The 24,847-nt window shown below is 39.1% G+C and overlaps 1 protein-coding gene across 1 annotated transcript in view; it reads left to right on the top strand.

Annotated features, from left to right (window-relative positions):
• The first annotated feature begins 757 nt into the window (after positions 1–757).
• The window catches only part of grin2da (glutamate receptor, ionotropic, N-methyl D-aspartate 2D, a), a 366,952-nt gene continuing 342,862 nt past the window's right edge, over positions 758–24,847 (top strand). The window contains exon 1 of the mRNA XM_011480970.4: positions 758–1,091. The gene's annotated coding sequence lies outside the window, so the exon portion shown is untranslated. The remainder of the gene's footprint in view (positions 1,092–24,847) is intronic.

Here is a 24,847-nt window from a genome sequence, read left to right as displayed (position 1 = left end):
GGTAAAGCAGCCTTAACATCAGAGAGTCCGAAACATCAAGGACAAGAACATCAGTAGCTCCAAACTGTGAAATCAAATTTGAAACATTTTTGTTAGATGAGATGATGGAAAAAGGAGAAAAAAAGAGCAGAACAAACCCTGTCCCACCCAAAAGGGGACAGTGTCAATCTATACCCTTAGCACCAACAGTTTGATGTAGATCAGATGTAGATCATGTAGATCTCCAATCAATAATTTGCCTTCTAAAATCTTAAGTTGTGTTTTTAAAAACAGCTGGATTTGTCCTGATAAGTTGCTATACGCTAATTGTGCAGGTGTAAGGGGTGGAACGCAGCAACAGGTTGATTGGAACTGCGTGGGTAACTGTGTTGGAGTCAAAAATGAAGAAAAAGTCTCAAACCTGTAATCATTTGAAAGTCTACAAAATGCCACTGGTGTCATTATTGGAATCTAAAAAAAAAACAGGTGTACTCCTGGCAAGGAGAGAAAGGAGAGGGGCCTTCCTTGTGGCTGTTTGGCCCCGGGCCCCAGACTACATGGATCCAGCCCTGGATGGATGGATGAATGGAAGAATGGAGGAAAGAGACCCACACATGGACAGGGATAAGCAGGAAAATAAAATCATCCCAAACGGGGCAACTAAGTTTAGCATGCAACACGTGTCGCGAGGAAGTCATGAGAGGGATATGACGGGGAGGAGGGAGGAAGAGAGAGGTTGCTAGGTGACGGAGCGTACATACTGAATTTTAACAAAATCACGGCAGAGGAGAGGGTGAGTGAGAGGGACATAGAGGTAGCAGTCAGCAACATGTAGCCTCGCCGGGTGGAAAAAAAGGCTCCAAAACTGTTCGGCTCGTGCGCGCGCATTATCCTGCCTGTCTGCATTTTTTTATTTTTTATTTTTGGGGGGGGGATTGTGATGTATTGTCGCTCTATCCCGAGGACGTTACCCCGCAATAATACAATCAATCAGGCTGCGTACCGCAGGAAATGTCCAGTGGAGGGATGGACGGGTGGATTGTGGCGCACAGGGAGAAGAGCGGGAGAGCGATAAGAGGAGGAGGAGGAGAGAGCAGGAGCTCCTGAAAACAGTGAGTAAAATTCTTCTCGTGTCTTCTGTCGGACACTCTGTTCTCTGTCTGTGAAGGTGAAAATGTTGCGCCACGTCTCGCGCAACTGTGTCCAGCTCTACGGGGCTTCCAGAGGAGGCTTCACGAGCAGGACTTTGACCCCTCTGTCATTGATGCCCATGCACCTCGATATGGTTTGGTTTGGATTTCATCCAGACGCGCACATCCAGGGACCAATTTCAGTCCTTCTTTCCGTCCACGTCGCGCACAAAGTGGAGACACAAGTTCTCGCAGCTGTGATTCAGAGGTGACATTTCTGAAAACCCGCATAGTGCCTCCCCGCGCGCCTTGCGTCTCCTCGTGCGGGCATTCTGCAACTGCTTGTTGCGCAGAGCTAGAAAGAAGTGAGTTCGGCTTTTCTCCGGCTCACATTCCCTCTTCCTCACCTTTCAGCACCATCCGCTCTGGGCGACCTGTCAGGTCTGAGCCGGGGTTGGTGTCTAAGTGTGTGTGCGCGCGCGCGCCGGCGTTTGTTGTAACCGTGCGTACATGTCCCTCCTCAGGACAGAAGGGGTGAATGTGAATTGAAAGCCAGGAGAAGTCACCCTCCTCACACAACATCTTTGAGGATGAGGTGCATGATGATGGTGAGGAGGATGATGGAGTTGGGGCTGATTCAACAGTTTGCCTTCATTCCTCTGTGGATGTAATTTCCAGTCATACTTAATTTCTATGGATTTCTTTGTGTGATTTCCTTGACATCGTTCAGTTATTTCAATAAATATGTATTTTCTTAGGTTGGGGGGGGGGGGGTGCCTTAGATAATGCATACTTTCAGCCAAAGGTATTTGTGTTTTTGATAGAATTATAAAGCCACAATGAAAGCTCTTGGTCAGTGCAACATTATTTAAAGGGACATGGAGCCTTGGTATAGTTGCTCTGGCGGTTACAGATCTCCACACTGAAAGCCGCAGTAATAAATGTTCCTTTTAACATTTGCTTTAAAGTCTCAAAGAAAAAAACTGGACTCCTGAAGTCAGTTAGCTTGTAAACCATGTTTAGTAATGCTTGTCACATGCTTTTGTGACCCTGTGCCCTAATTTACAAAGAAGAAAAACACCTCAGTTGCAATGTCTTCTTCCTTCAGCCATTTTAAAACCACTGACTGCTGAGGCAGCAGTTTCCCTGATGTTGGTGAGAAACGTCTCTGGCTCCCAGCTGACTATTTCTGTTGATGCGAAATGAATAAAAATCATTGCCTTGTGCTTGATGCAGTTAAAGGCTGCTGTACTTCTATGAAATCTACCAGTCAGTCTTTGAAATATGAAAAATATACCAGTAAGCTTGCAAGTTCTCTTGGGTCTGGTTAAAAGTGCTGACTAGTGCTCTAATATTCTGTTTTCTGGGTTTGATGAGTCAGTAAGAATTGTAGCCTCAGTTTCTTGCTCTTGGCTAACATTTGGGAAATTTTACTTTGCTGCTGAATCTCTAAACTTTTTGCTGATGGGTAATTTATGGGTAAATCCTAGAGATAAAAAAAACAAAGACCAACCATATTGAAGTCACCTCACTGGAGTATCAGATCAGCAACAGATTGCAATCACCTGATCATTTTTTAATTTTTTTTTAGAATTGCTTGTCCTGTCGACTGACAATGGTCCTGGAGGACTGGAGGTGATTGTAGACAGTTGTAAACAAGCTTATGTGCCATCTTTCCATCAGGACTATGTTTATATAGAGAAATTAAAATATTAGAACATGGAAACAGTTAAATAATTTTTATTTCAAAAAAAGAACAATGCAGGAAAAATCATAAAGAGGAATTATGTATTTCAAGTTTCAAAGTTCCAGTCTGATCATCTTTTGATCCATTTTCAAAGCAGTGGTCTTTTTAATATGATTATGCATTTTTTGTCAAAATAAGTCCCTAAGTGGATGCATCAGGAGGAAGAGGAGCAGGGAGCTTGTGGCCTGTCAATTGTAGATTTTACTACAAGGTTTTTCAAACTACATTTTTCACGTCTGCACTAGATTCACCGTGATTTAAAAAAAAAAACTAAATACTGAGAAATGCAGTTTTAGTCTTAATTTTCTTGATATACAGGACAGACCAAAAGTTTGGACACACCTTCTCATTCAAATGAATGGGAGGGTGTGTCCAAACTTTTGGACTGTATATCCTTCATCATTAGAAAAATGCTACAAGACCATGCTAAAATCACGATTGTAATTGGAGTGGGTCTTCAAATCTTATAAAAGCATAATGTTATAGCCTGATAAGCCAATTAATTCTAGACCCTAGTAGCTTGCTTGATCTTTCATTGGTCTCTCAGTCTGGGTCAGCAGGCACATGACTTGACACATGTTCTAAAGATGGTCATCAACCACCTTTGTATCCACATCAAGAATAATGTAAAACTGAGTTGAAGGACAAAGTGTGGTGGGAGGAGATGCACCAGCATCAACCCACAGACAGATGCTAGACATTGGCTACACCTGCTACATTCCTCATCTTTAGCCAGTACTGAACCAATGTCTTTGCCATAAACGTCTTACTTGGTCAAGTAGAGCAAAAAACTGGACTGAAAGACATTGTGCCCTCATAGCTTCCACTATCAGTGATGGTTTTGGTTTCCATATAATCTGCTGGTGTTGGTTCACAGGAGTTTTCTGAAGTCTCCAGTCAGTGGGCAATGGTCAAGAAGAAGATGAGTGACGCCACACAGGTGCAAATGGCCCGAAGGCAGGTTTCAAAGCAATCTGAGCTTAAATTATTTCATGCCATGAAGCATTTGGACAGTAAACCAGTTAAAGGGAGGTCCAGCAGGTATACAGGGCAAAGAAATGACCGTAGGTTTGGGAACTCTGACATTCAAAACATCTTCTTTTAATTGACCTGACGTAAAATTCACTCTGAAACATTAAACTTTAGTTTTCATTATCTATTGACAATCGTCATCACTTTTACAAGTAATGAATTTTTTTGGTTATTTTAATGATTTTAATGATGTCAACTATGTGTTATTATTCGGACTCAGTGACACGAATTTTGATCAAAGCAAAATCCTTGAGTTTATGCCAATTTAAGAATTGAACCTTAGTTTCTGGAGAGCCTCTTTGAGCAGCTTCACTTACGACTGGAGGGGAAGACACCTGTGATGAGATCAGCCGTCAGCATTGCTGAAAAAGTTGTAGCACGCTGAGCTATTAAGCAGACAAGTGAGGAGAGCACGCCCGTAACAGCTAATATTGGAAAGACAAGGTTTTGGAGATGATAGGATTTGTGACACATGTTGTCTGTGTAGGAGAGCTGTTATCGGTTTTTTGTTCTTTACGTTTCCACAAGTTCAGATCTTATGTAATCGCCGCTAAATAGATTTGTATACAGAAATAAAGGATTTCTTTATTTGTTGTAGTTGGTTGATATCCAGGGAGACACAATCAACAGCCTTTAAAGTATTGGTAAAGTTTAATTAATAAAAGGCAGATGTTTTTCAACTAGTAATTGCAAACTTGCCCAGCATAATATTTTTGTATATTATTCAAAATCACATTTTTGCATTATGTTTGTGTATTTTGCACATTAACCTATTAAGAATAATTTTTGGCAATGCCCAGCACTTTGTTTGTCAGTCCATATTGCTGAGCCAGGTATCTTCTGATTGAAAAAAAACAGAACTGAACCTTTCATTTAATGGATTCTGTCATATGATTAATTTTGTGTTTTTGGGAGATGTATTGTCATCTTCTGCACATATACAGAGAAAGCTATTTGTAAACAAAAAGTAAAACTGCTCTTCTGTGGCTTCAGTTGAAACTATTCCAGCTATGTGAACTTTTTTCTTAAAAATAGTAAACTTTTTGCTGCAAATTTACAAAACAGTCTTTTTACTGCCGGCTGATTCTTTGTTCAGTTACTTTAAGAATAATATTGCTTTAAAATACACAGAACCAGCAGTTTATAGCTAAATAACTGCATTTCTTCTAATAAATTATTGAAAAATCATCTGTGATAAAACAAATATTGAACTTGGCTAAAACAAAGCTCATTTCCCTCGCTGTGTATTCTCCAAATGTTGAGTTTGTAAAGCAGTCGTTTGTGAAGTGATGGGAAGAAACAAAATGTCTCTGAAAAACAAACTGCACCGTTTCCAAGATTTTTCTATTATTTTCATAAAAATGCGTCTTAATGAGAGCACAATGCTGATACGTTTAGGTATGCTGGCATTTGTCAGTGTGATGAGTTTGGAGTTTATAAAGAATTGAGTCTTTAAAGTAACACTTTTGTCCAGCAGCTGTTGCTTTGCCTTCTTAGGCTGCATCTTCCTGAGCTGTGATAGCTAGCAGACAGCAGAGTTGACTTTCCAAAGTGTCTGGAAGTGTTTGCGGGGTTCTCATTTTCTTCCATGAGTCACAGAGCTGTGCTCTCGCTTCACTGTAATTCTGAAGCGCGGTGACAAATGTCTGCTTGAAGCTTCCTGCACTCACACGCTATCCTGCGCTTCTTTGTTTCGGCAATAATTCACAGATTTACCAGACATCTGAGTCAAAGTAAGAGAAATGCACGAGTGGGGCTAACACGATGAGAAGTAAAACCAAACGTCATTTGTCACAATTTTGTCCTCAAGTGTTTGCAACCTATTGCAGCCCAGTGAGATACTGGCTGGGTAGCTCTTTGTTAAGGGAAGAAACTCACAACCAGTGACCTGATTCAAGCAAAGACAATTTAATGTCATGGCTTTATAGAATGCTTTATAGACACTCTCATCTTTAGATCTATTTTAAAAGCCTTTGAATTGGTCTTTTAATTATGATTATGCAATTTTTAGCCCAAAAAACAAAAAAAATGTTCTTTTGTACGACATAGTTTATGCAAAGCAACAGTAGTTCATCAGAAATCATTCTCTTAAGCTACGGTCACACCGCCCTCTGCAATGGGCGTTCATCTGGCCACTCCCAATGAAAAGTATATGTAAACTTTAACCAATCAGGGACTCGGATTTGGTAGAGACAAATAGATGCTATCCGTTTTAAGTCACGGATGTGCCAACTGTTTGAAGATTGATCTTGAAGGAGAAATTAACAGTTGTGTTTTGTGCCCAGCCGACATTTTATGACACCAACTCTTTCAGACATCGGAATTGAGCTGGGAAAGAAAAAGCCTGGGGCAAGATTTGTGAGATTTGCACCACTTTGACATTTCGCAGCAAGCCTCTTCCAACTCTAGGTAGTGGACATGTGGTAGTAAAAAAGAAAAAGTAGAAGACACCCTTACCTGCTCGTCCACTGTGAACACCATGTGCTAAACGCCCATTCTTGAATGCACGTGAAATGCTGGCGTGAGCATAGCTTTAATTGCCGATGGGACCGTTGGTGCAGAGCAACCCTTACCTTTCACCATTGGTAAGAGCTTTGAGAGATTTAAAAAAAGAAATACTCTGAAAAGTCTACCTGGGTTAGTTTTCAGTGGGAGGGGCTTAAAGTGTAATCAAATAGAGAAGGGAGGGAGTGTTTTGCTTGTTGATTTAAGAAAAAAGGAAAATTCCTAATCTAATTGGTCTACCATTTAAAACTACAAATTACTTCACGTTAAAGCACATAAAAACTGATATGTGAAAACATCTAAGGTACATGTCTCTGTTTCTGGGCGCTGCTTTTGGATTAGAACAATAACTTGCTAACTGTTTGATTGCGCTTTTACTGGTAGTTATCTACCGGCAGGTGTAAAGAAAATGGCCTCAACTACGAAAGCATTAAGCTGTAGGGAATTTCAGCCCAACAAATAAAAAAACAAAACCCTCCATCTTGCTACAAATAAGGGATAATTTTGCTAAATTAATCGAGGAGGGCAGGATACAGAAAACTGTCTTGTTGTCCGCTTTAAATGCAGCTTCTGAAGATTACCTTGATACAAGGACAACACTTTTATGTTTCAGCATCGCTGAGCTTTCACAGCCAAACAAAAAAAGGGCAGAAAAAAACATTTCTTTTTTGAACAGAGCAAGTCTTACTTTTTATATTCCCTGTCACACATCACTCTCCGAGCAAGCATTCATGTGATTGATGAACTTCCATGTCTTTTGTGCCAACTATGAACAATACTTTGTTGACTCGGGTCAGCTTGTTCCAGGTTTCCAGCCCACAGTGAAACAGCTCTTAGTGGCCATTCTTTGACACTGCACTTGCCTTGTCTAATTTGGATGAAGGTGGGCTGACTCCAATTGTGTCAACAGCTGAATGAACAAAGATTTTATATTCTTCCATTTATCTAAGATAGAACAGCAATTTTCCTTTTTTTCCCTGCAAACATCTTAAAAAGCATTACTCTCAGGTAATTGACATGTTTTGGAAAAAATTCAGACATGGATGTATCTCCTTGCAAGCATAGCAATATATTTACAGCAGCAAAAATCACAGAAAAATTAACAATTCATAAAATACTAAACCCCAATATTTAAATAATTTCTATTTTATTCTAAAATAGTAGAAAACAGAATTGCATATGATCAAATGTAAGAGCTAGAACAATGTGATTTTTCCCCCAAATCTTTGCACAACTTAAACTCTGTTAAGGGTTAATTCCACTCATTTTATGTTGTAAACAAAAATCAGAAAAACTATTACAATATTCCAGAAATTATTTTTACTTACACTATAAGCCCATGGTAAGGCTCATACATGTCTGATTAGAACAGTTTTACCTTAAACTAAAACATAAAAAATCTGCTCTCATTAAATCCCATAGAACATTTTTACATTTATCAGACCAAAAAAAAAAGGTTACTAGGGTGATTTTTTCCCCGTGTGCAGGCAGCTGTTTTAAATCAAAATGCAACTTTTCAGCTTTTTAGTATTGCAAACAATTAGAAGCCTCATTATGAGCCTGGTATTGTGGCTTAAACAGCTCCGGGGTCCTCAGGGTTCACTCTGTTTTTGCTGGTGAGGCCAATTTAACGCTTTTTGATGAAATGTTTTTCTTTATTATTGTGACTCTGTGTTCATTACTCCTGAGTGGACAGTTTACAAATGCAAATAGTGGTGATTTTCATCAACGTGGCCACTTATTAACATGAAAATTCACATAAAAGATAATAGTAATGTTGTCTTTAATCTTAAAAGCTTTTAGGTGGTCTTCATTTGCTACACTCCATTCATTGACTGTAGATAAGCCCCCTGTGTGGCCTTTTTTTCCAAGAGCACATAAGTAATTACAATGGAAAAGAACTAAAAGATAATTACAAATGTCAGGGGTTATTTCCCTGAAAAATGCACAGAGGTCAATACTAGTGTCACAGCAATCAATAATATATCGAAGGGAATGCCATGAATACCGCTGCTTTATAAATGCAGCAAAAGTGTTAAAAATATCCTCTAAATTCATCATAGAGTGAATAAAATATCTGATTAATCCAACTGGAACCAAAGATCTGCAGGAAAGGTTAAGTGTTTGATTCCACTTAAAACTTTTAGCTTAGTTTATGGTATTTCCAAATGTTGTTAGGGGTATTATCAGAGTAGCTATTATGCCATTAATAAATCACAAGCTTAAAAATGTTACTAATTAAGGATTTGTTTTCAAATGTGGGTTTTGGGGCTGAGTAATTTGGTATGTTTCTCCTTTCTTTTAGAGCTAAATCCTACTTTACTGTTGAATATATATAAATATTGAACACATTTCTATCAGTTACATTGTTTTTAGAACTCTACGTTTATTTTTTACATGATGTTTAACAAAATTCCCATTTTAATGCATCACTTACCAGTTTAAGCTTATAATTGTAAAATATTTCAAAAAAGCTTTGACTTTATGAAGTCTATTACACTTTTTTTAAATTAATTTTGACTTTCAACATTTGTTGAAGAATTTTACCAACATTTTTATGATTTTTGTTTTTTGGGATCATGGATAACATTCAATCAAATGTCTTCACAATATTCATCATACATTTTAAATTCTTTTCTCTTTCCATTTTACTCAAAGTTGCATTTTCTGTTTATTGTGCCACTTTTGCTTGTCACATTTTTCTGAGAATCTGGCATGTTATCGTTTATTTAGAATTTGTAGCATTTTTTGTGATTGTCTTGCTTTTTCAGCTGATGGAGCATTTTGCACAGAGGCTAAAAGCTATCAGATTTTAAATTCTTTCTGGGTTTTTATCAGTTTCTTAGGAAAGACATTTTAGTTATTGCAGACGATTTTGGCCACAGAGGACAAACACTGCCGAACTCCAAAGCAACACAAGATCAAAAGTGAGTACAGAGGGGTTCAAACACTAAAGAAAGATAAATATTTCGTCATAGGAGCTGCAGTGAAACGAGTCTGTTCAATTACACTTAAACCCAAACATCACTGAAAAAAATTAATGAAGGAAAGTTCAGCTAATACATTTACATCAGCTTAATCTAAAGAAGTGAAATGAAAAAGGCTGTGACCTTTTGAAAGCCAGCTTTTATGTAACATTCAGGACGGGATGCTTTGAAGTGACGTGAAGGAAGTTGTGACATCAGTATCATATCCAGCCTTCTGCTGGCTGTCATCCCAGCTGGCATCAGGCGAGAGATGTTAGTCCGTCACGGGCCACACAGAGAAAGATGACTGCGCATTCCTTCCGTTCCTCCTCATTTTTCTTCTCTTGGCGCTCCTACTTATTTTTCTTCTCATCTGAATTTTCCTGCCTTTTTTAGTTTATTCACTCCCCCCCTCCCTCCATCTTCATATCTACTGCATTTTTCCCTTCCAGCCCTGCTGTCTTTATCGCCCCATCAGCCTCTATGAATGGATGCCCGAGAACAAGGAGATGAATGGACTTGCTTTCATTCAGAGGTGTGTTTCATCAAGCTTTGACATGACGTTCCTACCCCCTCGTGCACAAACACACACTCTTTTGGCGTATTACGCTCTGCACCGCGCAGAAGAAAGTGAGTGGACTATCGACCCGCAGTGGAAGATCTGCAGATTTCGCGACGAGGTTGAGCTCAGGAGGAATGAAAAAAAGAGAATCACACAAAGGAGGAGGATGGTGGGCTGAAAATGGACCAATGAATGCAAGTAAAAAACAAGATGTGTGCACAAACACAGGAGTTTGCAGAAAAACTGAACAAATGAATGTGCTTATATTTAGATGAAAAAGAGGATTAGTGCTGAAATTTCAACAAAATATTGAACATATACAAAAAATTTGTCACTCAAAATAAAAATGATATCTGCAAGTCCACATATAATCAAATAATGCACAAAAATAATCAGAAGTACTTAAGAAAAAGTATAAGAGAGGCCTGTAATTTTCATCATAGGTATACGTCAACTATGACAGACATTATGAGAAAAAGAAAAATCCAGAAAAACACATTGTCTGGAATTTATATGCAAATGAGTATTTGGTCACCTACAAACAAGATTTCTGACTCTCACAGACCTGTAACTTCTTTTGTAAGAGGATCCTCTGTCCTCCACTTGTTACCTGTAGTAATGGCTCCTGTTTGAACTGGTTATCTATATAAAGGACACCTGTCTACATCCTCAAACAGTTGCACTCCAAACTCCACTATGGCCAAGACCAAAGAGCTGTCTGAGAACACCAGAAACCAAATTGTTGTCCTGCACCAGGCTGGGAAGACTGAATTTGGAATAGGTAAACATACAAGACGACTGTTAATCTCCCTTGATCTGGGGCTCCCAATAAGATCCCACCCCATGGGGTCACTAGAAATGAGTGGTTTCATAAGAAGCATTTCAAGGTCCTTGAGTGGCTTGGCAAGTCTCCAGATCTCAACCCCATAGAAAATCTTTGGAGGGAGTTGAAAGTCCGTGTTGGCCAGCGACAGCCCTGAAATATCACTGCTCTAGAGGAGATCTACATGGAGGAATGGGCCAAAAATACCAGCAACAGTTTGTGAAAACCTTGTGAAGACAAGGTTTTTTGCTAGAAAAAAATACTTCTACTGTTTAGCCACTAGAAAAAATACAACTTCATTCCAAAATCTGTATTGACATTGTAATAAGAAGAAAGGATACTTTTCAAAACGAGAGATTTTCTAAAATCCAGTTATGAAACCAGAAAGAACAAGTCAATTATGATAAATGATGGTAAAACATACATATTGACAAAATGAAAGGCTTGTTAAAATAGCAGATCTGTGCAGATAACATAAGTGAAAATGGAAAAAAAATAAAAATATGACTGATTTAAATACTATTCAAATTGACAGTGATGATCTAGGTAACTGTAAGGCAGCAGTTTGAATAAAAAAGAGACAATGAAAGCTTCAAAATGATACAAAAGAGAGGATCAAGTGTTACAAAGACATTAAAACTGAAAGAAGGCAGCGAGGATTAAAGAAGATGCTGAACGGGAGGCAGCTGTGAAGGACAAAATGAGCCATGTTATCCCTAATCAATACATGCAAAGTTTTCATTTGGTGGCTCCGATATCATGAAGGTGGAACATAAGAAAAGGTAAAGAAAAGTTCCACATGGTTCTTCCTGAGCTGCAGCTAAAATAGGAGCCATAGTGGAGTTTCTCTTTAATTTGACCTTGTTTTGGCAAACAAACAGAAAATCTCTAAACCGTCACAGTGCAATGAGATTCTGATGTGTGCTTTGATAGATGAGGTGGCCTTTGCCGGAACGTAAAGCACAAGAAGAAAGCTGGGTGAGATCACAGGGGAATGGCTGTGTTTAAAGTGATTTGCTTGTATGTTTCAGCAGCCATTTACTCAGTTTCAAGTGGTTAACTTTCCCACCAGACTGTCACATTACCCGATTTATATGTTCTGTTGATTTATTAAAGTAATTATTGCAGAATCACAAAAAAAAGCGTTCTTTTAACCTTTATGGGGAACCAAAATACTTTTTTTTTCAGTCACTGTACCTTTACCTAGAAATGTTCCCATAGCAGGACTAAAAAGTCTTCCTTTTTCTTTTACATTTCTACCTGTATTGACAAAGCATTAGTCTATAAAAATCTACTTTACCTAAAATTTTCTTAGACAATTTAGGGTTTCTCTGCTCAACAGGAAAAAAAAGGTATTTCACAGATATAAAGACTCTCCTAGGAGTACAGTACTTACTCCAGGGGTGTCATGTACCTGACTCTGAAGACAAGGGAAGTTTAGTGCAATAACTACATGCTGATAGTAATAGTGTCAGGTCTGTCTGCAGAACGAAGATAAGGTTCATCTTTGGTTTGTCTTTCTAATCCCTCACCTGGGATCATTTCAGACATTAAAGGAGGGAATGTTCGGTATCTCTGCAGTGGCGAGAAAAGGCGCAGAAGAGGACATTCACCCCAACATTGTGGAATTGAAGTGAACTAACCAGGGGTCGGCCGGGCCAGCCTGTCACCTCGCATCTGCATCACCTGATTAATGAGGCTTGAGCAGACTGAGGAGGAAGGAATGAATTAGGAGGGGGGCATGGGATCTGTTCAGCGCACCTGTAACCCCTCCTGATTTAGTTCTCAGAGACAAGGGCAGCGAGGAAACACCAGAGGGCATGCAGAGAAAGAGATGCTGAGGATGAATGTGGAGGCTGTAGCACGGCATTCTTTGTCCTCCTTCACCTCCTTTTGTTCCTCTTCCTCTGCTTCGTAACCACTGCCGCCTCACGTGCAGATTTGACTTTGCTGCCCATTACCCTGCAGCCACTTTGAATACCCGTCACTCCTAAAAGCTTGGGCGGATATCGTTAGAGGACCTTTTGCAGTGAAAGGCAAATTTGAAATGCGGAGCAGAAAATACCTCTGCGACTCTTCGTCCTGTCAGAGGCTGGGAGCTCAGGTTGGATGAGATCCTCGCCATGTGTTGTCTCCTCAAGGTTACGGTGACCATAGCTCTCTGAATGCAAGGAAGTCAGTTAGGCAGGGTTCAAATTCAGCAGGTAGGCTGAATGAGTAAGACTTTCTGAGTTTAAGTGCTACTTCCAAGGTGAAAGCACAGAAATGAGTCACTCACAAGCCTGCTCCTTGGTTAGTTAGGGGAACTGTGGGCATACTGTGTACTCAAGAATGACTAGCGCTGGTTTCTGTTGAGGTAAAATATTTTCAGAGACTTTTGTGTAATTTACTTGTAGGAGATTTTTTCTAATAATAATAGTGTGTTGATTTCCAGATTATTTTACATAATAAATGTGTAATTTTACCACGTTCTGTGAGTAAAATCTTCCAGCACAAGTTATGCTTTTATATAAAAAAAAACAAAAAAACACATGGGGCTCTCGATCTAACAATAAAAATATGTATTATGCTCTTTGACTTCAACTCTGCAGCTTCACTCAAACAAGCCTTACTTCTCTTAAAATGCAAGTCTATGCTTTGATGTGTTGCAATGGAGCTACTGGCCAAACTAACTTTGGACACCAAGCACATGTTCACTGTTTCTGTCTTTTTTTTAAGGTGAATAATGCAACAGCTGAGATGTTTACAGAGTTATCATGCAGACAACATCCCAGTTTTCACATTTGTCTTCGCCATACAAATAGGCAGATAGAGACGGTGCAAAGAAATGAAGCCAACGCTGAACACTGAATACATGGTTATTGAAGATAAGCTGGAGTTAGAAGTTGCAGAATCCAGTCCACTATAGTTGACCCTGAGATGTTCTAACAATTATTACAAACTGCAACATAAAAGGTAGCAGCTTTATCTTTGTAGATCAGATTTTTCTTCACACACAGAAAAGTTGACCCAAACTCCAGCAATTGAATCTGTGAGCCACAAGGAAGAAAGATTGCAACCAAATAATGTTTTTACAACTTAAAAAAACGTGATTTTTCTTTGTTTTTACTCAAAATACTTTATATCCTCTCACAAACCTGATTATGATTAGATACACTTGTGGTACAAATAGATCCACAAAACATGAAGAAATTCTAAATCAAAATTTATTTCAAACACTTTTGACACGTCAAATAGTTTGATCACGTCTTCATTTTATGGAGAATTTTTCTCTTTTCTGCTTGAGGCGTGATTTGTCTTTGCTCACAATCCACCTTTAAACAAGCTGATTTAGATAAGTTGGCGTGGTTAGTCTTTTGTTTGATTAAATTCAAGGTTCTGTTCTTTCACTCTTTCTAGCTGGATAAACAGACAGCAATCGATGGTCCCGTCACACCGCCACGGACAAATAACTCACACAGCCCAAAGTTCCTTTCATTGCCAGACAGATGGCTGGTGGCATTTGTGTCACCACAAATGACAAAAAAAAAAAAAAGCCACAAAAAAAACCCACTGACATTTACAAGACATAAATAGCTTTTGTGAAACTGTAAACTGAAAAATAACAGAAGCTAAATGAAAGCCATGTATGTTCAAGTTCAAAGCTCACAGTGGGATGGCTGCTGCTACAGTTTTATTTCAATCTGGTCTTTTCCAACAAGGGCCTCCTGTCGACAGTGCTGGTCGTGGCTGTAATTCACTCTCTTCTAACCTCTTCTTTTGCTGCTCCAGCGGGTTTTGCTCACAGCTTTTTCTGCAGATGCCCCCCCCCCCCCTTCTTTTCACAGCCCAACAGGCTAATAGGATGATGAGCACCATTTGCTTGGGAAGACCTTTATAGTTCTTCTTCAATCCTGTCTAATTTGCTCATTTCTCCCACTTAAGTAACATCTTTTGTTTGTGCAGACGTGTAAGTGGTATTGCATAATCCATCAGCTGTGTACAGCTAATTACATGAAAGGAAAATCTTCTTTCCATATTGTGGGTCAATCTTGATTTTCAGAAGCTGCTGTGATTGGTGTTTGATTGTGCAAACTTCTCTAAAAATGATACCCAGCAAGAATGAGTGTAACTAGTTGAAAGGGTTTTGTTTAGGGATGGCCCGTTTGACACTGACGCTTCGGCGCTTGTTTCATCTTCGTGAAGCAGAGTAGTTCGGCACAATGTTTCAGGGCGTCTGTCAACTAGCACAGATCACGTGGTTGATGACGTGTGAAGTGCCAAATGCATCATTTGGTCGAAACCGAACGTTTCCCGACCAGTTCTATTGTTTCCCCTGTATTGGAATCCGCGTCAGTCCATTGCACTTTACCAAGGTTCCTGGTAAATAACGCACTGTGCCTTGGGATTGTTTCAACTTGGTTTCTCCTAATACGATAATACACTACAAACGTTATTTATAAACAGAATACTTGTATGAGTTTATAATGGCGAATAGCATTTGCCACAATAGAAATAGCTTAGCATTTTTTAAAGTTTTCTTTTTTGCCTTGCGTTTATTCTCTTCATGTATGTGTGTTTTGCTGTGTCAAGAACTTCTCACGGAAAACGTCACACCTGAATGGTTGGTTCATTATTCCGGCACAATGACATGAACCCCATGAAAGCTTCATGGGGCTTCTATTCCCATCCCTAGTTTTGTTGATGGAGAGTAGATGACCAGGTGGCGGCAGTCGCAGTCGTTAGCTGCAGAGGTTTTAAGAAGTTAAAATTGAACAGCGAATGGACAATTTCTCTCTATTTGTTTAGTGGCCGCCTAGGCATTTTTCGAATTTGCACGGCGGCATTTTCTTCTAACGCTAAAAGAGAAATGGGCTGGTTTTTAAAAAATGGCAACTAATTCCTCAGAAACTCATCAGTTTTTTAAAGCTGCTCCTCCATAATGAGTGAAGCCAGTTGAGGTGTCTCGTGCATTTAGTTTGAATGCCTCCTGAACACATCCCTGGGGAGGTGTTCCAGGCATGTCCAACTGGGTGAAGACCCCAGGGAAGACCCACAGTGGAGAGACTGTCTCTCGACTAGCCTGGGAACACCTTGGAATCCCTGCAGAGCTGGAGGAAGTGGCCAGGGAGTGGGAAGTCTGGGCATCTTTGATTAGACTGCTGCGCTCGCGACCCGGTCCCTGATGAGTGGAAAATATGGATAAACGTCGTTTTTCTTAAAGCAATTTTTTGTATGTATTTATATTTAATTAAAAAAATAAATAAATCAAGTTTTTCTTTTACCTAATGTGATAACCTTCATGTTGTATTCTATAATGTTGAGAATTTGCTGATTCAAAGTAGATCTGCAATTTAGTAATCAAAAATCAAATTTTTGCTTTTTTTTAGATTATTTCATCAAAATTTATCAGCTCAGTGGCCAAGTGTCTGCCTGAAAATTGGGGAACGAAGAGTTAAAACTCCCAGTGGGGTCATAAATATCTAATGTCTCCTGCTTGGGTTGGATTGACAACAACTGGAAACAACTGGTTCCTTCGTGTGCCTCTCTGTGCAGCTCAATGCTCCCCCAGGGCATCATCAAATTCTAACATCACTCAAGTGTCTGAACAGTAATAGTGCTTTAATGTTTATCGGTCACCTTGTCTTATCAAAGGGTCCAGGTATTATTTAACCCCCTCTGTTAGATAGTGTCCCCGATTTTCAGCATTTTCTCCAGAATATTCTGTTTATTAACATTTAATAATGAATTCCAGAAAGTCACGAGACACTTCAGAGCTGGGCTTTATTTATCCACTCGTGCTAAAAAAACAAAAAAATAATCTACAGTAAATATTAAAACAGTAATAAAATCTTTTATTCCCTCTTCATTTTCATTTTTCCTCCTCGTTGCCCCCCCCCAGGCTTCTGAGTCCAAAGCTTTTATTGTCAACCCCCAGACAAAACTCACCTTGTAGATTGGTGAGCATCCAGACGTGTCCAGATTACAGAGGAAGTGTTTTGGTGATCTGGAAGGTGGCGTAAATAATTCACATTTTCTCAGTTTTACAGACAACCTTGTGGGACATTCTTGCACAAAAACACAGTTTTTGCAACCTTTTGGCTCTAAAATAAGGTACTTTCCCTAAAGTTCACCAGGCTTAGAATGACTACTGAAAAGGCGAGTACAATCTCACTAGTTATTGTTATTATTATTTTTTTGACTAGAAAAGTTTGGGTAGCAAACAACTGGTATAAGTCCCACTCTGAGCATCTTTTGATGCTCAGAGTGGGACTTATACATCTTCTACTGTAAAAGTGTTCCCAGTAGTTTTTCAATTGTGATTATGCCGTTTTTAGCCTAGATTAAAAAACATACATGAGAAATTGGCAGAGAGCAACCCAACCCCCCTTCCACTCTCCACTGCTGAGAGCTCAGAGCAGGAAGCTTGTGGCCTGCCCAGTACCACAACAATTTACCACTGCACTGCAGGGCGGTTGACCCATGATCGTAAATTGCATGTTCGATTCCCACCTTGCATGCCCATGTGTCGAAGTGTCCTTGGGCAAGACACTGATCCCCACCTTGCCTCTGGGAGGTTGGCGCCAGTATTTGGCAGTGGAGCCGCCATCAGTGTGTGAATGTGTGTGGTGAATGGGACTGTGACTGTAAAGCACTTTGGGCCTTCGAAAGAGGGTAGAAAGCGCTATATAAGTATACGCCATTTACCATTTACCAAATTAAGAATTACTGAGAAATTTAATTTTGAGCTTAATTTTCTTATTATATGTCCTCCATCTCATAAAAATGCCATGAATGTTTTAAAACACCTAAAACATGATTTTAATTGGAGTGTGTTCAAGGCTTTCACATATTATGGGTGGATTGACTGAGGTCAGTCTTTACATTTTTTCTAGATCGCATCATTGTGTTTTTTAGGGGAGGATTGTTTTGAGTACTTCAGCCTTTGGGTGAGTTCTCCATGTTTAAAGTATAACAACGTAAGAAAAAAATGATTTTTTTTTTAAACTGTTAATCTAATAAATCATTATTGAAATACCCTTTTGGTAGAACTCATAATACCCCTTGTGCTATCCTATGACCCCACCCTTACATTGACGTGTTCTTCCTACCATGACAAAGGTGGATAAAGGTGGAAAGATTTCATGTAATCCATGGACACCAGTGAAGATCACAAATCATTGAAGAAAAAAGGTTCAGAGCACTGTCTAGTGGGTCTAGATGACCCAACTCCCAATGTTAAATTGCCTAGGATAGCACAAGGGTTATACAACTGTGTTTTGCCTTGCAATGTGAATGAATTACAGCCGCTGCATGGTTTCTGTTCTGACTTCCAGGGAAACTTAGAACTGCAGCTAAGCATTGGTTGAAATGCAGCTGCAGCTAATTTGCTGCTGCTTGTTTAAAGTAGAAATGTCAGAGTTGTAGATTCACTGATTACGTGGAGAGGACCAGCTGAGAGATGAGTTTGGAATTTTAAGCAGTTGAAAGCAATGTGTGCTACACAGAGTGGAGCTGTTTTACACACCCCTGATCCTGTTCTTAAGCATCTCTTTTATGCTCCCTCTCGTTCATGGAGCTGCTCTTTCCACTTCTACAGCTTGGAACCGCTTCTCTGCAGCTCTTTGTGTTTTTCTCTTTGTGAGATTTCTTTTTTTTTTTTTTGTCTGGACAGAATTCAGTTGGGGATTTTTTTATTTTTTTTACCCCTTGAGGTTTTTGTTCTTTGTTTCTGGGATGAGTCTACGTTTACACTGAGAAACTTTCATTTATTACAGAACAGACACAGCCAGGATCTTCTGTAAAATGGCTGTTTATATATAATCCAAACATTTTTGTCTTGCCCTCATTAAAACACTGCACATCATTTTGTTGCTGCCTTTTCTACTTTGAACAACTTCAAATATTATTCTGACATTAGAAATATCTGTATAATATCTGTTTGTTATTATCATTTCCTTGTAATGTGGGATTACAAAGAACAGTAATGATGTGAAGCCAACCTGAATGACTTGACAGGGCCTGTGGGTGCAATGATTTGCTCCTGCTGACTGTCAACTTACGCAGAAGTCCACATTAATAATGTCAGTTTACCAACTCTAGAAGCTGTCCATCACCCAAGCTGAAGTCACTGAAGTAGCTCCTTGGTGGCAAGGCTCTAGGAGTACCTCAAGTCTCTAGATGCTGTTGGAGTTTCTTGGCTGACACGTCTCAGCAGCATTGCAGTCGGGAGCTGTACCACTAGACTGGCATGGCTAACTCTAACCCTTTTCAAGAAGGGGGACCGGAGGGTGTGTTTTAACTACTGGGGAATCACACTCATCGGCCTGCATGGAAAAGTCTATGCCAGTGTACTGAAGAGGAGAGTCCGTCCAATAGTCTAACCTCATATCCAGGAACAACAGTGTGGTTTCGGTCCTGGTCATGAAACAGTGGACCAGCTCTATACTCTCTTTAGGGTGCTGGAGGGTTTGTGGGCGTTCGTTCATCCAGTCTATATGTGTTTCGTGGATTTGGAGAAAGCATTTGACTGCGTCCTCCATGATGTCCTGTGGATGGGTGCTCTGGGAGAATGGGGTCCCGGGAGCCTTGCTGAGGACTGTCCGGTCTCTGTATGACCGGAGCAAGAGCTTGGTTTGCATAGCTGGCAGTGAGTCAGACCTGTCCTTGGTGCATGTTGGACTCTAGCAGGGCGGCCCTTTATCACCGGTTCTGTTCATAGTTTTAATCGACAGAATTTCGAGGCACATCCAGGGGTTTATGGACCACAGGATTTCCTCTTTGCTCTTTGCAGACAATGTTGTCCAGTTGGCTTCATTGAACCAGAACCTCCAGCATGAATTGAGGTGATTTACGGCCGAGTGTGAAGCGGCTGGGCTGAAGGTCAGTACGGCCATGGTTCTTGACTGGAGACAGGTGGTTTGCCCTCTCTCTTTGGGTGGAGTGCTCCTGCCCCAGGTGGAGGAGTTTAGATATCTTGGGATCTTGATCTCGAGTGAGGGAAGATTGGAGCATGACATTGACAGGCGGATCGGAGCGGCATCCCTCGCTGTACTGCTTCGTTGTGGTGAAGAGGAAGCTGAGCCAGAAAGCAAAGATCTCAATTTACTGGTCGTTCTTCATTCCAATACTCAACCAATGATCATGAGCCCCCTCTCTCTCTTTTTATTTTTTTTCTTTTAAAGAAAAACATAGTTTAAGTTTCATTTTCTTTGTTTATTTTCTTACTTTTTGTCTATAAAGGTGGTCATGTCTCATAATGGAGGTCAGATTCAAGGACAGCACCTTTACCAGAGCTCACAATATCAAACTCATAGTTTAAAAAACAAAACGTCAGCTGGATTGAGTAAAATTTGATCCAAGCCAAAGAATAAAAACACTCCCTCAAATGCTTCTGATTGAAAACAAAACCAAAACACATAAATAAATAAATAAATAAATAAATAAATAAATAAATAAATAAATAAATAAATAAATAAACAACTTTAAATTGCCACAATAAAAAAAAAAGCAACACAAAAAAACCCAGCATGGAAATGGCTTATGGCTTACACCTGGATAGCTCGGTTGGTAAGGTGGAAGGATGCCCTGCAGGAACCCAGGGTTCGGTCATGGTGCAATTACCATATCAATGGCGAGCAATTAACATCACCCAGTGGGGGCCCTTGGGCAAGGGCCTTTATGCTGCTGCCTCCTGAGTGTGGCTTGTCTGCAGCACACCGCTTACCCAGGGGATGGGTCAAATGTGGAGAGCACATTTTGCACACCCAGGTGTGTGACAGAAATTGGGACTTTTTTTTCTAAATATATATATTTTTTGGGAGTAAAATCTAACTTCTAAACAAGGGAATTGATAATCATTTGCTACTGAAACTTGCCACCAGAAGAGTTTTAAACAGCAACAACTAATACTTCCTGTTTTGGGATAAATTCTGTAACAGAAGTTGGGAACTTTGTCAGGCTGTGCACCACAGATCAACATTTAGTAAAAACCATGTGCACATTCAGTGCTGTCTTTTTTGAAAAAAACAAAAACAAAAACAAAAAAAACAAATCTTTTGGGTTTCTTAAATGACTGACAGCTCAATGCATACAAGAATAAACATCTATACACAACTTTAGGCACAAACCTCAATATAATTAATCCTTCAACATAACTGTCTCTTTTTTTTCTTTTAATAGATGATTATTTTCACTCTATAGGGGAAAAGAGGTACAGAAAGGCTTTTATTTGTTAAAGTGTTCTTTTTTTTTTTAGGGTGGCATGGTGTCACAGTGGTTAGCGCTCCCACCTCACAGCGAGAAGGCCCTGGTTTGAATCCCAGCTGGGACTTTTCTGTGTGGAGTTTGCATGTTCTTAATGTGCATCTGTGGGTTTTATCCGGGCACTCTGGCTTCCTCCCACAGTTCAAAAACTTGCTTCATTGGTTGCTGTAAATTGTCCCTGTGAGAGTGATTGTGTGCCCTGCAACAGACTGGTGACCTGTTCATAGTGTACTCTGCCTTCGCCCAACAGTAGCTGGGACAGGGAGACAGACTCAGTGACCCTGAAGGGAATATAGTGGGTGAAGAAAATGAATGGCTGAATGGAGGTTTTTTTCTATCAATGATTTCCTTCACAGATTGTGATAAACAACCTTGGCAATAATCATTTTTGGGAATTTTGCTCTTTAATTCAAATTTCTCACATTAAAGAATTAAGATCTCAACGTTTCAGAATGTAAAAATAACAAAATGTGTTTAAATGAGAACTTACACGAACATGTTTGTATGATCACTAAATTCTTTACTTTTGATATTCTTCGTTTACCTCGTTTTTTTACTTTATTAACTAGAAATAAAGTTTAATGTGAAGTCCTGCTGGGAGTTTTACATCCAAATTAGGCTTTGCTATGGAAGTTTTTGTTAATGCCTGACCTTTTCAAAGCAGCTGAGAATTTTTTATAGTTCATTAGTGAATGAATGCTTGAAAAAGACAGAGCTGGCCTTAGGATTGCTCAAGTTGTTCAAGTCAATATTTTTCAAAGCATTGTTTATGGCACAAATTAAAATCAAAGCTTTGCCTTAGAGTTTGATTTTAAAAAAAGTTTTCAATCATCTTTAAACCATTCCTGGCTTTCGGCCTGATCGTTTCTGAAAGATCTAAAAAGCAATGCTTAAAAATGGTAAACTACCTGCCAGGATGGATGTTCATCCTGCTCTCTGAGAAAAAAAAAACTAGCTACAATGAGCTTAGCCGCAACTCATCCTAATCAGCTTCAAACGTCAGCCCAATGTTGGCAGCCTCCAGCGGCAAGGTCACACGAAAAGACAACATTACCTGATTGCTGGAGACAGAGTAATTTTCCAGGCTCCTGTCCTTGCGACCTTCCCCAGCTGTGACCTTAACATCTCCAGTCTAAAAGAAACACTTGCTTCTCTAGATTGGTTAAGCTTCATGAGCAAAGAACTTGCGTTTGTGCCAAAAATGTGTTTTACAGTTGCTCTTTTAGGTCTATGTCACAGCTGTAGTTTCATTTCAGGACCAAAAAAGTTATATGTTTTTTTTTGTATACTGAAATCATTGATTTTTAAACTATTAAACTTTCTTCTGGGGATTACATTCGGCTCAACTGCCATGACTTGATGAGTTCGGAAAGGGGAAATGCTGGAAATGTTACAGAAAACAATGTACTCTGGTTAGTTAGATATTTGAAAGTGAAGAGGCCATTAGTCAGGTAATGATCCATTTCCTGTTTCCTGCATGTTTTTAGGACAGAAGATATACCTAAACAAAGCCATAAGAATGGTGCTGGATTGTTAGCATCCAATTCCCTGAAATTTAACCCCTGCCTTTTGAGGGTTTTCAAAATTGCTTAGGGGCACGTCAGAGCAGCACCAACTATCTGAACAGACTGCTGAACATTCAGTTTTACTCTTTAGAGACAAAAGCAAGTACATGTGAATATATGAATAAATTATTGTCGTCCTGTGAATAAATTGCAGGACTTATCTCACACTCAGACCTTAGAAAGTTGAAAAATTTGAATACAGCTTGCACTATATTAGCAAAGACTAAATATTTGTTCTTTTTTATGCCTTTGTGAACATGTAACATGGATCTGCCATTGGCCCCAGAAATGATAAATATCTATTTTAGAGTCAATGCAACATATATGAATTTAGAACACACAGTCTACTGCAAAAAATACGCACTTTGGTCAGTATCCATTCACTCAGAGACATTTAATGTATAGGTGCAACACTTTAGATTACTATTGTGTTGCTAAAACAAATATTATTAAATGCTTGCAGTATATGTGTGTCTTTTTGAGATACAGAATCAGTGGGTCTAGCATTTGCAAAAACTATTATGTCCAATTGTTGGTGATGGGTGAGTTAAAAAAAGTATTTAGTCAGCCACCAAGTGCAAGTTCTCCTACTTAAAAAGATGAAAGAGGCCTGTAATATTCATCATAGGTAAACCTCAAATATAAGAGACAAAATGAGAAAAAACAAAAAATACTGTCTGATTTCTAAAGAATTTATTTGTATATAACAAGCACGCAAGATTTCTGGCTCTCACAGACCTGTAACTTCTTCTGTAAGAGGATTCTCTATTCTCCACTCCTTAGCTATCTTAATGGCACCTGTTTAAACTGGTTATCTATATAAAAGACACCTGTCTACATCCTCAAACAGTCACACGCCAAACTCTATGACCAAGACCAAAGAGCTGTCTAAGGACACCAGAAACCAAATTGTTGACCTGCACCAGGCTGGGAAGACTGAATCTGCAATAGGTAAGCAGCTTGGTGTGAAGAAGTCAACTGTGGGAGCAATTATTAGGAAATGGTAGACATACAAGACCTCTGATAATCTCTTATGATATTTTTCGTATTTTCATTGAGACAATAATAAATACGTAGATTCCCTAGTTTGATTCTTATTTTTATTTTTCCCCTCTTGAACAAATATAGGTCACAGAGACACAGAAGTAGCAGCGGAAAGACGTTTTTGTGGCAGGAAAAGGAGAAGTGCGTACCGCGATGTGAGTGAACCTAGAAATGGAGACGTGATTAGCGATGCTTTTGTAAAGCTTTTTAAAATAAGTAAATCCAATCTATAAACATCCTCGGTGTCTTCCATGCATTGTAATGAGATATACACAGACAGAAATGTATAGGTATCTGCTGTAAATCCAAGTATTGCTCACATCCGTGTTTATGAATGACTTATGACGTGAATTATTATTTCGTGGGAGTGAAATATTATTTCGTGGGGACATTTTTATTTATTTTTTTCCCATATCAGGTCACGGGTTCAACCACACTGGTGAGTGCTGAGATAAGAGTTAAAGAACTAGAAACTATTTTGCAAAATGTATGACAAATCAACAATGTGATGGATTCGGGAACAGGACCTTAAAATTCTCCAAGAAAAAAAAAAGATAAACATGTTTGAGAAATAATACAAGTTCAACTGTTTGATAGTAAAATGCGTTAGGTGCATTTTCTTTTCTGCCTTGTATGAAATAAAACTTGCCAGAGACTTTTGTAGTTTTTTGAACAGAATTGTGATATTATTTTGCTCTTTAAAAACACAAAATGAGAAGTGGACAGTTTGTAGGCTATTTTACAGCCCATTTGATGTCAGAAGTGCGGTATCCCATTTCATTAAAGCTAAAACATTTATTACACATACGTTCCCCCCCCAACACTTATTTTAGCAACTATTTTACCAATTCACAAAACTAATCTCTTACAATATACTTTTTCAAAAACTAATTAGTTAAGTTAATGTCCTTGTTTTTCAAGGATTTTGCTTTAATGTATTAATTAGCTGTTCTTTGAATTCAAAACAAACAGTTAGTATCCAGTCGTGTGTCTAAAAGTCTGTTTGACTTCATAACTAATAAGTTGGATGAATTCCTTTGGCTCATTGGATTTCTTCTTTGATTGCAAAACAGGTGATGCAAAATTTGACCCCACCACTTCAAAACCCTACGCATTAAAGTTGAAGCTCTGCAGCTCTTTGAGAACCTAAAAGAAAGAAAAAATTCTAAGTAGGTCAAAACTTCCTCTGATAGACTGTTTTTGCCACATATGGTATAACTGAAGCTTCCGAGACGGAACATCTTGATAA

The sequence above is a fragment of the Oryzias latipes genome, chromosome 11, assembly GCF_053564925.1.
Source record: "Oryzias latipes strain Hd-rR chromosome 11, Olatipes_Hd-rR_3.1".
NCBI classification, from domain to species: Eukaryota; Metazoa; Chordata; class Actinopteri; order Beloniformes; family Adrianichthyidae; genus Oryzias; species Oryzias latipes.
This window is presented reverse-complemented; position numbering and strand designations above follow the sequence as displayed.